Genomic DNA, 16,173 nt, shown 5'->3' with positions numbered 1-16,173 from the left:
ATTTAGTGATAAAAGATCTTTCACCTGATGCCGGATATTCCGCACTTTGTCTGAAGGGAGAAAAACCCTTTGACAATTTGTGTCGCACAACAATCCCAGGAACACCATACGTTGGGTTGGAATCCAACTGGATTTTTGTAACTGTTCACCCATCCGTGTTCCTGCAGAATGTCCCTGGTCAGCTGCAGATGTAACTGAAGCCGAGGTACCGCCTTGATCAGCAGGCCATCTAGGTAAGGTAAAATAGTCACCCCCTGTAAATGTGGCTGAAGGACAGATACGGTTTTTGCACCAGAAAAAGAGAGTAAAAACCTTGACTTCTCTGCCCCAACAGAACTGGAACAATCACCCCGGCATCATAAAGTGACTATACTGCCCCCTGCAAAGCCTGGCTCCTGGTAGACCCCTGGACCACCCTGCAGCAACTGAGATGCCTGTCCCAAAGAAATGGTGTTTGAGGACTGCGTACCCAGAGAAGAGGAAAAGGTTTCAGCACCTACCGTCCCCAGGAGTAGGTTGTCTCTCCTTAATTCGGCAATAGACCGTGCCAGCTCCTTGGCCCAGGCTGGTTCTACTATGTCCGTCGCAACTGCAGACGAGCGCCCACCTTGGTACTCGGCCTCACATACCATGTACAGGGGGGCTTGTACACTGTATGTGAGGCCGTGTACGGGGGGGGCCTGTACACGGCCTCGTATACCGTGTACAGCCCCCCCTGGTCTGACCGTCCACCAGGCAATTTGGACACCCACCTAGCACAGGTGTAGTACATTACAGAGACAACCTTGGATTTTGCACCATCCCTCCTTCTGACATATATTGTAAAACAAAAAGGTAAATGAGAGACACACTGTAGAACTATCTTATAACAAAGAACTGTACAGTATATGGCAAACTGTAACACTATTGAAATACACAATAATACAGTGCTTCAGCTAAGACGAGAACCAGAAGTGTTCTGTAATGTACTCCTACAAGATGTACAGCAGATAGAAAACACACAAACACTGGAAAACATATATAAAAAAGCAAAGCCACTCTATATCTACTGGTTCTCAATCCCCAGGGATGCGTTTGGGTCTGAGTATCCTGCAGGCAGTGTGGGAAATGGCTGCTAAGGTTGCCAGAGCCCTGGAAAAAAACAGGTGAGTTAATTACCTAACCACACCCACTTAACTCTTTGCTGGCCTGCACAAAATCTATTTGCACCGCAACTTCTCCTCCAAATGCTAGCTGACAGGCTAGGCAACTGGACTGCAAAAAGCTCCGTCTTCACTGCAATCATGGATGACCGGGGCATGCTGCCGTGGCTCCCGGGTTGACCCACATCACCTCCCTGAAATCGGCTGGGTCCTGGACACTACCGGAGTGCCAGATGACCTTTTCCCGGGAGCCCTACATAGATCGGGGGGCGGCACTAAAGCACCTCAGGCGCTCTCCCTGAAGTAACCGCTGCTGTCACCTGGTGATCGCAGTCCCTGAAACATGTCTTCATCTACAGACAGTAAATTCTCAACCTAACCTGAGCAAACTAGCTTTAAAACGTAAACAAAGGGAAGCCAACAACATATTACTACCCATCTATTATTTTTGTTAAAGTTTGTACATGTTGTAATGATGGTGGCACTAAGGAATTTTTTTTGCCTTGTAAAGTTCAACAACTAGGACCTGAAGAGATAAATGTTTTTTACCCCTGAGCTAGAATGTGGACACTTTTTCAGTAACAGACTGACACCAAAAATCTGCAACTTCCAACATTAATTCCATGATTATTAAAGCATTATCGTGTTGCCCACACCCCCCTTCTCTGTGAGGTCACTGAAAGGAGCACATTTCTTTCTAATTGATTTTAGTACAGCTGTTTGCTATGGTCTTTTATACATACATATCCTTTTCTGCTGATGAATTCTACACATATTATAACTTTTCTCGAGAATATGACAGACTGTTAATAATAACTCAATAAAACTAAATATAGATGTACTCACAGTTACATATGATACATTAATATGTTAATAGTTTTACTGATTACTTATGCATACAGATATATCTTCAAATATTAATCATAAAAGGTATTGCTTTGATGCATGTTGAATGACATATAAAAAATAATGAAATTGGATCCCCCCTTCCCGTCCCCAACAAAGTTCCCTTTAGTCAAAGAGATTTCTTAAATCTTTCAGCAAGTGGAGAAAGGTGCTATAAGCCAGAGTTGACTGGTCCTCTGGACACAGGCCTCTCTTGCATAAACAATACCAACTAAATGAGAAGAACCAGGAATCTTAAGGGTACATCAATATGCATTTAACCCCTGGTTTACCTACAGGTACTCCTATCTGTGGGTGTAATCATGACCATGTTTGTATATTACTATTATTATTGTATGTTACTTTGTTTATCCAAATAATCATAGCACATAGAAATAAATAAGTAAACAGCAAAAAAACTGGAATAAAATCCAACACTGTATTTTATGTATATATGCTGAAAATTGACCAGTCAGGAAAGAGCTGAATTTGATATCATATTAGAAAACACACTTTAGTCTCTCACACCTACCTTCATTTTCACCATAGCAACCACTGATGCAATTCATTCCTGCATCACTTGTTGCATGTCACATGTGATACACTAAACTACACAGAAAAGGTCAAAATACATCATAGAAGGCTCTCCATTACACATCTGAGCCAGAGAAAGTCAAGATGACTCATCTTTCCTCTGGATTCTTTATCATTGCATCCTTCTTGGCAGAAATGAAAATGCAATCTTTAGCCGCCTGCCTATTTAGAGAGTATCAGGACAATATGAATAGTGCAGCTATGTTTGATGTATTTCTTTTTCACAGTTTCCTACAAGTTTGGAATACCGTGTCTTATAAATGGCCCAAGCAGAGTGGAGATTTAGATCATATTTATTATTGCAATATGATACATCTATTAGAAGGCAGAGCATTCATCAAGCACTGCAGGGTGTATAGTTCAAATATGGGATTATGCACAAAAAAATTAAACTTCTCAAAAGTTTTGAGATTAATAGATAGGATAATTATAAGCACATTGCAGTCTAATACAACCATCAACCTTAAGGAATGGCATGTATAGTGCCCTCCTTAAGTCTTGGAAGTTTAGTGAAAATTGATTTTCATTTGACATTTAGTACAAAATGGTACCGTTAATTTTTACAAATATCTGCTCATACATGTGTACAAATCAAGACTTTTCATTAAATCATGCAGCACCTGTTAAAGTACTGATTGTGATGCCTACTTCAAGTTAGTGCCCCACTACAAGTGTATGTGAGTTGGCAGTGCTATCTGGTGCATTGACCTCAATATGGCATGTACTAAAATACTCTAGTTTTCTAAAAGAAAGCAGTGCAATCTGTATTAAAGTATTAGAAAAGCTACTATTTCAATTTACAACCAACAGGCATGCAAATTTTGAATGCAGCATGTGAGCCGACACACAGTACGTCCATGTGTGTGCATTTACATCATCACACACGAGTTCTAAGCATGCTGGGAAGAAGGCTTGACAGGAAGGCTTTAAAAGCTCAGACTGCCCTTTCACACTTTCACTTCTTTTCCATGTGGACTGCAGACACAGTACATGTATCCTCTCCCTATAACCTCTCCCTCTTCCACACTAAAGGAGACTGCATAACAGGTAAACTGCATAAAAAGTTAAACATTCCTGTACAAAAGGGTTAATATTGCTAATATTTGGATATAGCTACAGTATATGGGGACAGCATATGGTTTGTGATACACTACAGAACACTGTATAGTTTGTGAGATATATAGGAGTATATGATAGCATATGTGGAGTAACGTATGACTATATGGTTGTTTATGTGGAGTAACAGGAGTATATGGTTGCACATGTGGAGTAACATGAGTATATGGTTGCATTTATGGAGTAACAACATGGGTACTATGCCAGGGGCGCACGCAGGGGGGGTTCTGGCTCCCCAGAAACCCATCCCCTCCGCTAACGAAGCGCCCCACATAGCGGCACTATACTATACAGCAGCTGCGGTGCTGTCAAAGAAGCGTCTGCGGCGGTGCTGTATTGTACGCTTCTTTGACAGCGCCGCAGCTGCTTTATAGTACAGTGCTGCCGAAACGGCAGCAGCTCTCTCGCAGGTTTGTTTTGTTTTTTTTGGGGGGGGAACCCCCCCCTAAAAATCCTGCGTGCGCCCCTGTATGCGTTTGTACATTGAGCATAGCATATGGAGTAATGGTGGCGGTACTGTGCTTTTGAACTTGGAGCATATAAATTCTGTTTTTTAAGGAACATGTGAGAGCATAGAGTTTATATTGTGAGTTGTAGTTCGTAATTATATGATTTGCAGTACTTTGCATAATTGGATTTGTATTGGTAATTATAATGCAATCTATGATAGATACATACATATACATACATTATTAAGATACGTATTCCCATGTATAAAACAGGTAAAGAATTCAGAGTAAAGGAAACTTGATGACTAAATGTACCATCTATGCTACACTGTTAGTACTTTGAGTAAACTGGAAACTACCTTTGTGATTTTTTAATTAAAGAGATTAATAAGTTTAGTTATTAACATATTTGACTTTTTATTAGGATCTCCGTGACATCAGCACGTCCTTTCACACTCTGCCTGTTTTAGGAGAATTGTTACTTTAGCCTCCTTGTCAGCAAGTGAAACGCATACTCAACGTTCCGATACTCAATGTCTCTGTATAAATGCAGAGGTTGATCCACAGACCTAGATACTGGCTCCCTGGAGGTGGTGAGCTAAAGCTGTAGCTCCTGCAAAACTATCAATCTTTAGGTCTATGTTGAACTTCCCTATAAAAAAATTTATATAGTTCCAATTCCCATGATATTTTAATAGCATATTCAAAGCTGTGTCAGGTGTATGGAATAATATATCTGAGAGAAAGATTGTCACAGACTTAACTTTTCTCGAGGGTAAGTTAGGCAAAAGGAAGCTCAATAAGTCAATACCATGGCTTATCTGCCAAGGAAACATCTATCTTGGATTGGGGTGCCAAATTTTTTTTTTTTTTTTATTCATAGCCACCAATTCATATTAAACGTATTTAAATAACGCTAGTGCTATTGTCGAGCTCAATTGCTCCTGTGGAATGCTCCTACTCTTTTTCTTGGGATTAATTTCTGAAGGTATGGTATACAATATTATCTAAGCTTAATCACCCTCATGTGACATGGTTTGCCATGGGAACAATTGAGTGCTACGAACAGCAGAACTTCTCTGGCCTGATTGAAAACACTGTAATGTCCAGGGAAAAAATTGTGTTATACTGATGTAATCACTCCAAATGCTGCTTTTTTATGAGGCCAGAATAGAAAGTGCGAATACTGCTACATTAAAATGAATGTAAACTTTTATGTAGGTGTCACACATACTACTTAATTACTATAACCATTTAGTGTTTTGTGGCAGAACAGCTTGTTTTAGCTGGAGGTTTTAAATTAGGCTTTAAATTGTAATTGAAAAACTCACAAATACTGTGTGCATATTATATATATATTAGAGATGAGCGCACTCGGATTTCTGAAATCCGAGCCCACCCGAACGTTGCCGATCCGAGTCGGATCCGAGACAGATCCGGGTATTGGCGCCAAATTCAAATCTGAAACTGAGGCTCTGACTCATAATCCCGTTGTCGGATCTCGCGATACTCGGATCCTATAAATTCGCCGCTAGTCGCCGCCATCTTCACTCGGGCATTGATCAGGGTAGAGGGAGGGTGTGTTAGGTGGTCCTCTGTCCTGGTAGATCTCGTGCTGTGCTGTTTAGTTCTGTGCTGTGCTGTGCTGTGTTCTGCAGTATCAGTCCAGTGGTGCGGTGTCCTGTGCTCTGTCATTCTGAGGTCAGTGGTGCTGCTGGGTCCTGTGCCGTGTCCTGTTCAGTCCAGTGGTGCTGTGTCCTGTGCTCTGTGCTTCTAAGGGCATAGTTATTTCCCCAATATTCCCCTGTGTTTAAAAAAATAAAAAAAAAGTAAAAAAAAATTAAAAATTAAAAAAAATATATATAATTATAACCAAATTTGCAAAACCAATCCAGCAGTATAAGTCCATTGGTACTGCAATATTACAAAGTTCACACATTCTGCAGTATCAGTCCAGTGGTGCTGTGTCCTGTGCTCTGTCCTGCTGAGTTCCGTAGTGCTGCTGGGTCCTGTGCCGTGTCCTGTTCAGTCCAGTGGTGCTGTGTCCTGTGCTCTGTGCTTCTAAGGGCATAGTTATTTCCCCATTATTCCCAAGTTTTTAAAAAATAAAAAAAAAAAATTAAAAAAAAATTAAAAATTAAAAAAAAAATATATAATTATAACCAAATTTGCAAAACCAATCCAGCAGTATAAGTCCATTGGTACTGCAATATTACCAAGTTCACACATTCTGCAGTATCTTGTGCTACATATAATGGAGACCAAAAATTTGGAGGATAAAGTAGGGAAAGATCAAGACCCACTTCCTCCTAATGCTGAAGCTGCTGCCACTAGTCATGACATAGACGATGAAATGCCATCAACGTCGTCTTCCAAGCCCGATGCCCAATCTCGTAGTACCGGGCATGTAAAATCCAAAAAGCCCAAGTTAAGAAAAAGTAGCAAAAAGAGAAACTTAAAATCATCTGAGGAGAAACGTAAAGTTGCCAATATGCCATTTACGACACGGAGTGGCAAGGAACGGCTTAGGCCCTGGCCCGTGTTCATGACTAGTGGTTCAGCTTCACCCACGGATCTTAGCCCTCCTCCTCCTCCCCCCCCCCGACAAAAAATTTAAGAGAGTTATGCTGTCAGCAACAAAACAGCAAACAACTCTGCCTTCTAAAGAGAAATTATCACAAATCCACAAGGCGAGTCCAAGGATGTTGGTGGTTGTCAAGCCTGACCTTCCCATCACTGTACGGGAAGAGGTGGCTCGGGAGGAGGCTATTGATGATGTAGCTGGCGCTGTGGAGGAACTTGATGATGAGGATGGTGATGTGGTTATTGTAAATGAGGCACCAGGGGGGGAAACAGCTGATGTCCATGGGATGAAAAAGCCCATCGTCATGCCTGGTCAGAAGACCAAAAAATGCACCTCTTCGGTCTGGAGTTATTTTTATCCAAATCCAGACAATCAATGTATGGCCATATGTAGCTTATGTAAAGCTCAAATAAGCAGGGGTAAGGATCTTGCCCACCTAGGAACATCCTCCCTTATACGTCACCTGAATAACCTTCATAGTTCAGTGGTTAGTTCAGGAACTGGGGCTAGGACCCTCATCGGTACAGGGACACCTAAATCCCGTGGTCCAGTTGGATAGACACCAGCAACACCCTCCTCGTCAACTTCCTCCACAATCTCCATCAGATTCAGTCCTGCAGCCCAAGTCAGCAGCCAGACTGAGTCCTCTCCAATACAGGATTCATCCGAGGAATCCTGCAGCGGTACGCCTACTACTGCCACTGCTGCTGTTGCTGCTGTTAGTCGGTCATCTTCCCAGAGGGGAAGTCGTAAGACCGCTAAGTCTTTCACAAAACAATTGACCGTCCAACAGTCGTTTGCCATGACCACAAAATACGATAGTAGTCACCCTATTGCAAAGCGTATAACTGCGGCTGTAACTGCAATGTTGGTGTTAGACGTGCGCCCGGTGTCCGCCATCAGTGGAGTGGGATTTAGAGGGTTGATGGAGGTATTGTGTCCCCGGTACCAAATCCCGTCGAGATTCCACTTCACTAGGCAGGCTATACCAAAAATGTACAGATAAGTACGATCAAGTGTCCTCAGTGCTCTAAAAAATGCGGTTGTACCCACTGTCCACTTAACCACGGACATGTGGACAAGTGGTTCTGGGCAAACGAAGGACTATATGACTGTGACAGCCCACTGGGTAGATGCATCCCCTTCCGCAGCAACAGCAACAGCTGCATCAGTAGCAGCAACTACAAAATGGCTGCTCGTGCAAAGGCAGGCAACATTGTGTATTACAGGCTTTAATAAGAGGCACAACGCTGACAACATATTAGAGAAAATGAGGGAAATTATCTCCCAGTGGCTTACCCCACTTAGACTCTCATGGGGATTTGTGGTGTCAGACAATGCCAGTAACATTGTGCGGGCATTAAATATGGGCAATTTCCAGCACGTCCCATGTTTTGCCCACACCATTAATTTGGTGGTGCAGCATTACCTCAAGAGTGACAGGGGTGTGCAGGAGATGCTTGCGGTGGCGCGCAAAATTGCTGGACACTTTCGGCATTCAGCCAGTGCCTACCGCAGACTAGAGGCACATCAAAAAAGCATGAACCTGCCCTGCCATCACCTCAAACAAGAGGTTGTGACGCGCTGGAACTCCACCCTCTATATGCTGCAGAGGATGGAGGAGCAGCAAAAGGCCATTCAGGCCTACACAGCCACCTACGACATAGGCAAAGGAGTGGGGATGCGCCTCAGTCAAGCGCAGTGGAGACTGATTTCCGTGTTGTGCAAGGTTCTGCAGCCATTTGAACTTGCCACACGAGAAGTCAGTTCCGACACTGCCAGCTTGAGTCAGGTCATTCCCCTGATCAGGCTGTTGCAGAAGCAGCTGGAGAAAGTGAGGGAGGAGCTGGTAAGCCATTGCGATTACACCAAGCATGTAGCTCTTGTGGATGTAGCCCTTCGTACGCTTTGCCAGGATCCGAGGGTGGTCACTCTTTTAAAGTCAGAGGAATACATTCTGGCCACCGTGCTCGATCCTCGGTTTAAAGCGTATGTTGTGTCTCTGTTTCCGGCGGACACAAGTCTACAGCGGTGCAAAGACCTGCTGGTCAGGAGATTGTCCTCTGAAGAGGACCGTGACATGCCAACAGCTCCACCCTCATTTTCTTCCACATCTATGGCTGCGAGGAAAAAGCTCAGTTTTCCCAAAAAAGGCACTGGCGGGGATGCTGATAACATCTGGTCCGGACTGAAGGACCTGCCAACCATTGCAGACATGTCTACTCTCGCTGCATTGGATGCTGTCACAATAGAAAAAATTGTGGATGATTACTTTGCTGACACCATCCAAGTAGACATGTCAGACAGTCCATATTGTTACTGGCAGGAAAAAAAGGCAGTTTGGAAGCCCCTGTACAAACTGGCTCTATTTTACCTGAGTTGTCCCCCCTCCAGTGTGTACTCGGAAAGAGTTTTTAGTGCAGCGGGGAACCTGGTCAGTGAGCGGCGAAGGAGGTTGCTTCCTCATAACGTTGAAAAAATGATGTTTATAAAAATGAATAATCAATTCCTCAATGAAGTACAGCACTGCCCTCCAGATACTACAGAGGGACCTGTGGTTGTGGAGTCCAGCGGGGACGAATTGATAATGTGTGATGAGGAGGAAGTACACACTGTAGGGGGAGAGGAATCAGAGGTTGAGGATGAGGACGACATCTTGCCTCAGTAGAGCCTGTTTAGTCTGTACAGGGAGAGATGAATAGCTTTTTTGGTGTGGGGGCCCAAACAAACCAATCATTTCAGCCAAAGTTGTTTGGTAGGCCCTGTCGCTGAAATGATTGGTTTGTTAAAGTGTGCATGTCCTATTTCAACAACATAAGGGTGGGTGTGAGGGCCCAAGGACAATTCCATCTTGGAACTTTTTTTTTTGCATTATATGACCAATCAACAGCCGTTTGCCATGTTCAAAAAGTAAAACCAAATTTAAACAAATTCAAGAAATTAAACCAAAAGTAAAATGCCCTGTCATAATTTAAAACAAGAGGTATTGACGTGCTCTAAAACTACTGTATTGTTGTTTATATTTTATAAACACTACACTTGAAAGCTTGAGTCTTTCAATAAAAAAGTAACTGTCCATTGCACGAATATTTGCAACAGGGACAATTTTAGGGTTAAGAAAGTCAACTAATAACACTTCGACGCTGTCTGTCTTTATAAACACTACACTTGGAAGTTGGAGGAGGTATTGTGGCCCCGGCACCAAATTTACTACCGGGGCCACTCCACTGTGCAGTCCATATTTAGGTGTATCAGATATTAAACAACGGTGACAGTTGATGCCCAATTTTTTAATTATATTGTGGCCTCGGTACCAAATTGTGTACCGGGGCCACCACACTACGCAGTCCATACCCTTTTTTGGTGGAATTCTGACCCGTGGAGGGTTTTTTAATTATATTGTGGCCTCGGTACCAAATTGTGTACCGGGGCCACCACACTACGCAGTCAAGATAGATAGATGCGTATCATAGATAAAGTACATTCAGTGGTGTGGGGCAAATTGAAAAATATTCAAAATGCACTGACATTATCAAAAACAAGAGGTTGTCACACGCTAAAACTCCAACATGTATATGATGGAGAGGATGGAGGAGCAGCCGTATGTGCAGTGTAATGCAGACCTGTTGAAGGTTTTTTATATATTTTATTGTGGTGCCCAGTGCCCACTCCTCTACGCAGTCCAGATACATTTATTGGTGCGAATCATAAAAGTTCAGGGTTTTTAATATATATTGTGGTGACCCACTCCTCTACGCAGTCCAGGTACATTTATTGGTGCGAATCATAAAAGTTCAGGGTTTTTAATATATATTGTGGTGACCCACTCCTCTACGCAGTCCAGGTACATTTATTGGTGCGAATCATACAAGTTGATGGTTTTCTTATTATATATATTGTGGTGACCCACTCCTCTACGCAGTCCAGATACATTTATTGGTGCGAATCATAAAAGTTCAGGGTTTTTAATATATATTGTGGTGACCCACTCCTCTACGCAGTCCAGGTACATTTATTGGTGCGAATCATACAAGTTGATGGTTTTCTTATTATATATATTGTGGTGACCCACTCCTCTACGCAGTCCAGATACATTTATTGGTGCGAATCATAAAAGTTCAGGGTTTTTAATATATATTGTGGTGACCCACTCCTCTACGCAGTCCAGGTACATTTATTGGTGCGAATCATACAAGTTCAGGGTTTTTAATATATATTGTGGTGACCCACTCCTCTACGCAGTCCAGGTACATTTATTGGTGCGAATCATACAAGTTGATGGTTTTCTTATTATATATATTGTGGTGACCCACTCCTCTACGCAGTCCAGGTACATTTATTGGTGCGAATCATACAAGTTGATGGTTTTCTTATTATATATATTGTGGTGACCCACTCCTCTACGCAGTCCAGAAAGATACCTCGTTGCAACGTTTTGGACTAATAACTATATTGTGAGGTGTTCAGAATACACTGTAAATTAGTGGAAATGCTTGTTATTGAATGTTATTGAGGTTACTAATAGCATAGGAGTGAAAATAAGCCCAAAAACTTGATTTTTAAACTTTTTATGTTTTTTCCAAAAAAAATCCGAATCCAAAACCTTAAATCCGAACCGAGACCTTTCGTCAAGTGTTTTGCGAGACAAATCCGAACCCCAAAAATAATGAAAATCCGGATCCAAAACACAAAACCTCAAAAGTCGCCGATGCACATCCCTAATATATATATATATATATATATATATATATATGTATATTTAAAATAAACTCCAGAAGTGATTAAGCATGACTGTAACATAACTGGGTTTATCAGCGAGATCACAGTGGCAATAAATATAGTAAAAGTGTTATGATTTTATATTTATTGAGGCTTACAAATAGCCAATGTTGGAGAACAAATTGCACATGTTGCTAATAATGCAATAGTCTGTGTTCAAATACAGGTTAACATGACAATTAGTTGATTAAATATTGATTTTTCAATTAAAAATAATTTACTAATGCCGGCTTCCTTATCCAGTATATTTGAAGTATTACGGGTTTTTATTAAGGAATCAACACAAAATTTGGACCCCTAAGGTAACTCTTCCTCCTGAATTCAAAAATCCAAACCAAGTTACTTTATCTGCCTCATGTTTTGCGTTACGGCAAAAACGCATGTTTTTCAAATATAATTAAAAAACGCTAGATTCAATTGACATTAGGGACCCCATTTTTTTGGGGGTGGGTGTTTAAAAAAAGGTATAAATTACCACAAAAAAAATCAGCCGGGTACTCTGTTTCATAGTGGAGAAAAAAAATAATGAAGTTGATGCTCGATTACTGCTGTACAGCATACATAATTTACACATTGTTAAAAACCATACCAAAAAAGTGAACTAAACTGAGGCAATGGGCAATGGGATAAAACTCCCATACAGGAAATTAAACAAACAGAAACTGATGGGAAGGGGATTCCCTTTACAGAGACCAAAACTGAAACTTTCCAGAGAAAGAGAGAGGGAGACACAGAAAGAGTCAATCATGGCAGCTACTCATTTGGTAGTCTTTTACATACGGACTGCAATAATACTATTTACTCAAAAACCATTGGATTACAGAGCTGGGATCACTTTACTGATGAAGAAAAAGAACTGTTGATTCTGAGAACTGAAGTTTCAAATGCAGTAACCAATGATCCTGAAACCTCAGTCTGCTACAATCATGAAAAGCTTCTGCTGCTAAGATATGAAGAATTTCAGAAAACATGCTGTATGTCACTGAAGTGGACCAAAGAACATGGTGACTGTCAGCTTGTTGTACATTTTAGGCAAGATGATTGTGACACTTCAAACTGTGTGAGCCTGTGCGTTATTAGCGATACCCGTGACCATGTAGCCATAATTGTGCATGCCTTCATTACGGTAGTTATTAAACACTTAACGATACTATTGTCAAAATTGGAGTATGTTTACTACTCTAGTGATGGTGCTAGTGCACAATACAAAAACTGCAAAAACTTTTTTAATTTATGCTTCAATAAGGATGACTTCAACATTCAAGCAGAATGACATTTTTTGCCACATCTCATGGTAAGAGTCCATGTGATGGCATTGGAGGGACAGTTAAATGTCTAGCCACACGCACCAGTCTGCAGGCAGTGGAAACCCATCACATCTTGGCGCATTTGGACCTGGGCAAATGAAAATGTACTAAAGTTTTTTTACATGTCACAAAACGAAATACAAGACTGCAAAACCAAGCTGCATAGCCGTCTAGAAACGGCAAACACTGTGGCAGAAGCACGTTCTCATCACAGATTTCGGCCTATTAGTAATGATGAGCTACACATATATCAATTGTCATCAGACGACATAAAGACAGGAGTTAGTGTCACTATGACCACAGTCACAAAAAATGTGGACAAAAGTGATCTGCAACCTCGAACATACATAGCAGCAGTGTATGATAACATCTGGTACATTGGGTATATCATTCAATGTAATGAGGAGGAACAAGATGTGCTGATACACTTAATGAAACAAAACAAATCAACAAATGTGCTGTCCTGACCTTCAAGAGTTAAGTGTTTTGATCCTTTTATCCACATCCTCTGTGTAACGGAAGTGCCTACTATCCAAGGAAGTACTGGGAGGCAGTAAATTACAGACCGTTACAACAAGCTCCAAACAAGGGAAAAATATTGAGATTGTTGACTCAACTTCAGTTAAGAAACCATGAAATTTAAAACCTTTAACATAACTTACGTCCTTGTGTTAATTATGTATGCGGTACAACAGTAATCGAACATCAACTTCATTTTTTTTTTCTCCACTATGAAACAGAGTACCTGGCTGATTTTTTTTTGTGGTAGTAATTTATACCTTTTTTAAACACCCCCAAAAAATGGGATCCCTAATGTCAAATGTAAAGTGGTCCCAGCTATGTAATCCAATGGTTTTTGAGTAAATAGTTATATGGCAGTCCGTATTTAAAAGACTACCAAATGAGCAGCTGCCATGATTGACTCTTTCTGTGTCTCCCTCTCTCTTTCTCTGGAAAGTTTCAGTTTTGGTCTCTGTAAAGGGAATCCCCTTCCCATCAGTTTCTGTTTGTTTCATTTCCTGTATGGGAGGTTTATCCCATTGCCTCAGTTTACTTCACTTTTTTGGTATGGTTTTTAACAATGTGTAAATTATGAATGCGGAATGACCCTGTGGTATTTGCAAAAAATCTTAAAAAGGCTTCAGGTCAGTACAACTTTTGGCTCATTCTCATTAAGTGGTGGCTTTTGACAAGTTGAATATGCATACTAAACTACAGTAAGGCAAAAAATAGAACCAAACCAAGTGCATCACATATCAAAATACCCTGTTAATGTACTTTTTAAACAACTGTCTCTGTGTTCAGCTCTTAAATCCAACCTATTGTCATATCTGTTCTTCAACAGTATTTATAGGCATACCTGGGAAATGCCAGAGCCTGACACGAAGGGATCACATACACACAGGTGTTGGAAAACATGTTATAAGCATAGACAAACATTGTATTTTGCACCACTTTTAAAAGAGCACTCAAAGTATGTTCTAAAAGCTTCCCTGCTCCCATAGTTCTCCATTACAGCGAAGAGTGTCAACTTTCTTGAATGCTGCAGACAATGTTACAGTTGACGCAAAGCTAACACTTGTAAGTGAATGGGATACATACCTCCTGACATTACTTTTTACGATCAGCATTAAATGTGTTTAACAGGCTTTAAGAACACACATTGGATGTATATGGGTCAATTTAACAAAAATCAGTGTTAAAATAGATTGTCTCTCGCTCCATCTCGCAGTGATAGAAAATCTTCTATCACTGCTGTTTATCATTAAAAGGTTTGCAGGGTCAGCTGCGCAACGCTCAGCTCTCCAGTGTCATTGGTTATCAGCAGTAAGCAGAGACTTATCTCTTCACTGGCCAGTCGGCATCACATCTGTGCATGCAGTCACCTGACATTGCCAGGTCACATGTGTGCACTGCACTGGAAGCCCAGTCTCTTCAGAGAAAAACACAGTTTTCACCAGATTGACGGCTCCTCTCCCTATGATAAATAGACCCCATAATATTAATACCTGTGTGTACGAGCTCTCAGACTCATGGTACAAAGATCAGCATCACCCATCCCAGATTTTTTTACTTCATGTATTCAACAGACTTTCTGCTGTTAGCATCACTTATTCATTCTCTATTCATTTCATTCTTTAGAGGAACATAGGATTTCTTAACGTTTTTAACTATCTGATCTAGTTTTGCCAAAGTTTTTGTTTTTTGCTTCTTCTATGGTCCTTTTCTAGTATTCAAAGTGCTTTTTTCTTTTTCTTGTTTTATTACACCGTTCTCTTCCTTAGGTTAAAGCTTGGCCAACTCTATTTCCTTATTTGTATAGTCTAATTCAATTGGCTTGTCTCTCCCCATAGGACTTTATCGGAGCTGACATTAACTGGCATAGAGTACAGCCGAGGTACGAATTCACCATGGTATATTTTTTGCCGTTTGATTATTTTGGTTAGGTTTCCATGTCTCCTTTACATATAGTAGTGATTTTGCAATGGTGTTAAACAGTCTTAGCAATAATTCATTTGAAAATAGAGGAAAATCACAGGTCGAAGAAAATACTAATTTCTCTTTTATAGGAAATCTTCAAGAGTCAAATAAATAAAAAACACACATCTGTAATGATATGCAAGCAAGTACAAGTCAATTCAGCAGCTTGCACATGTATAAGAGCCTTTCAGCCCTGATTCCAGGGAGTATTGTTTCTTGCTAGCAGGGGGAGAGGGATACCTCAACTGTGCAGCTCAGCTGACCTACAGGAGTGTGTATGAATAAGCACAAGGTGCACACCTGCAGGAGAAACAAACGCCTGGAAGTGGCCTTACTGCATATGTCCCCCCCTTTTATTTCTTCCTGCGAAAAAAAACGTCACTGGTCATATTTTTATTACTACGCGGGCCGTAATAGCGCAGGCATGGAAGTCTGATACACTTTCTTCCATTCATCAGATTAGCTGTGAAATGGAAAGTCTAAATGTATCGTCTTCTACCACCGCAATCTCCCCAAATATGCTGTTGCGTGGCTGGCTAGACTTTATCTCTGATTAGCGTAGAATCGCTCTATACCAGGTTCCTTTAGATTCCCCATTCGCCCCATCTCCTCATTTAGATGTGTCCATACTGGAGGTAGCTTATTTTGTTACTTTTCACCCACTATGTATTCCCCCACTTAACTTCCCTTTTGGTTTATTCCCCGAAACCAACCTTAATTTTTTTAATCTTTTCTTTCTTTTTTTGTTTTGTTTTTTTGCATTTTGTATCTGCATAATTGTTGAAAAGGGATAATAAAGCTATTATTAAGAAAAGCTCCCAGATATTCTAACAGAC

General features: G+C 41.0%; 1 protein-coding gene across 1 annotated transcript in view; it reads right to left on the bottom strand.

The window, feature by feature from the left end:
• The window catches only part of BCKDHB (branched chain keto acid dehydrogenase E1 subunit beta), a 409,624-nt gene that overhangs the window by 337,613 nt on the left and 55,838 nt on the right, over nt 1-16,173 (bottom strand). The window lies entirely within an intron of this gene.

Source organism: Mixophyes fleayi, chromosome 3 (genome assembly GCF_038048845.1).
Source record: "Mixophyes fleayi isolate aMixFle1 chromosome 3, aMixFle1.hap1, whole genome shotgun sequence".
Lineage (NCBI taxonomy): Eukaryota > Metazoa > Chordata > Amphibia > Anura > Limnodynastidae > Mixophyes > Mixophyes fleayi.
The sequence above is the reverse complement of the archived record's forward strand: the minus strand, read 5'-3'. Positions and strand labels throughout refer to the sequence as shown.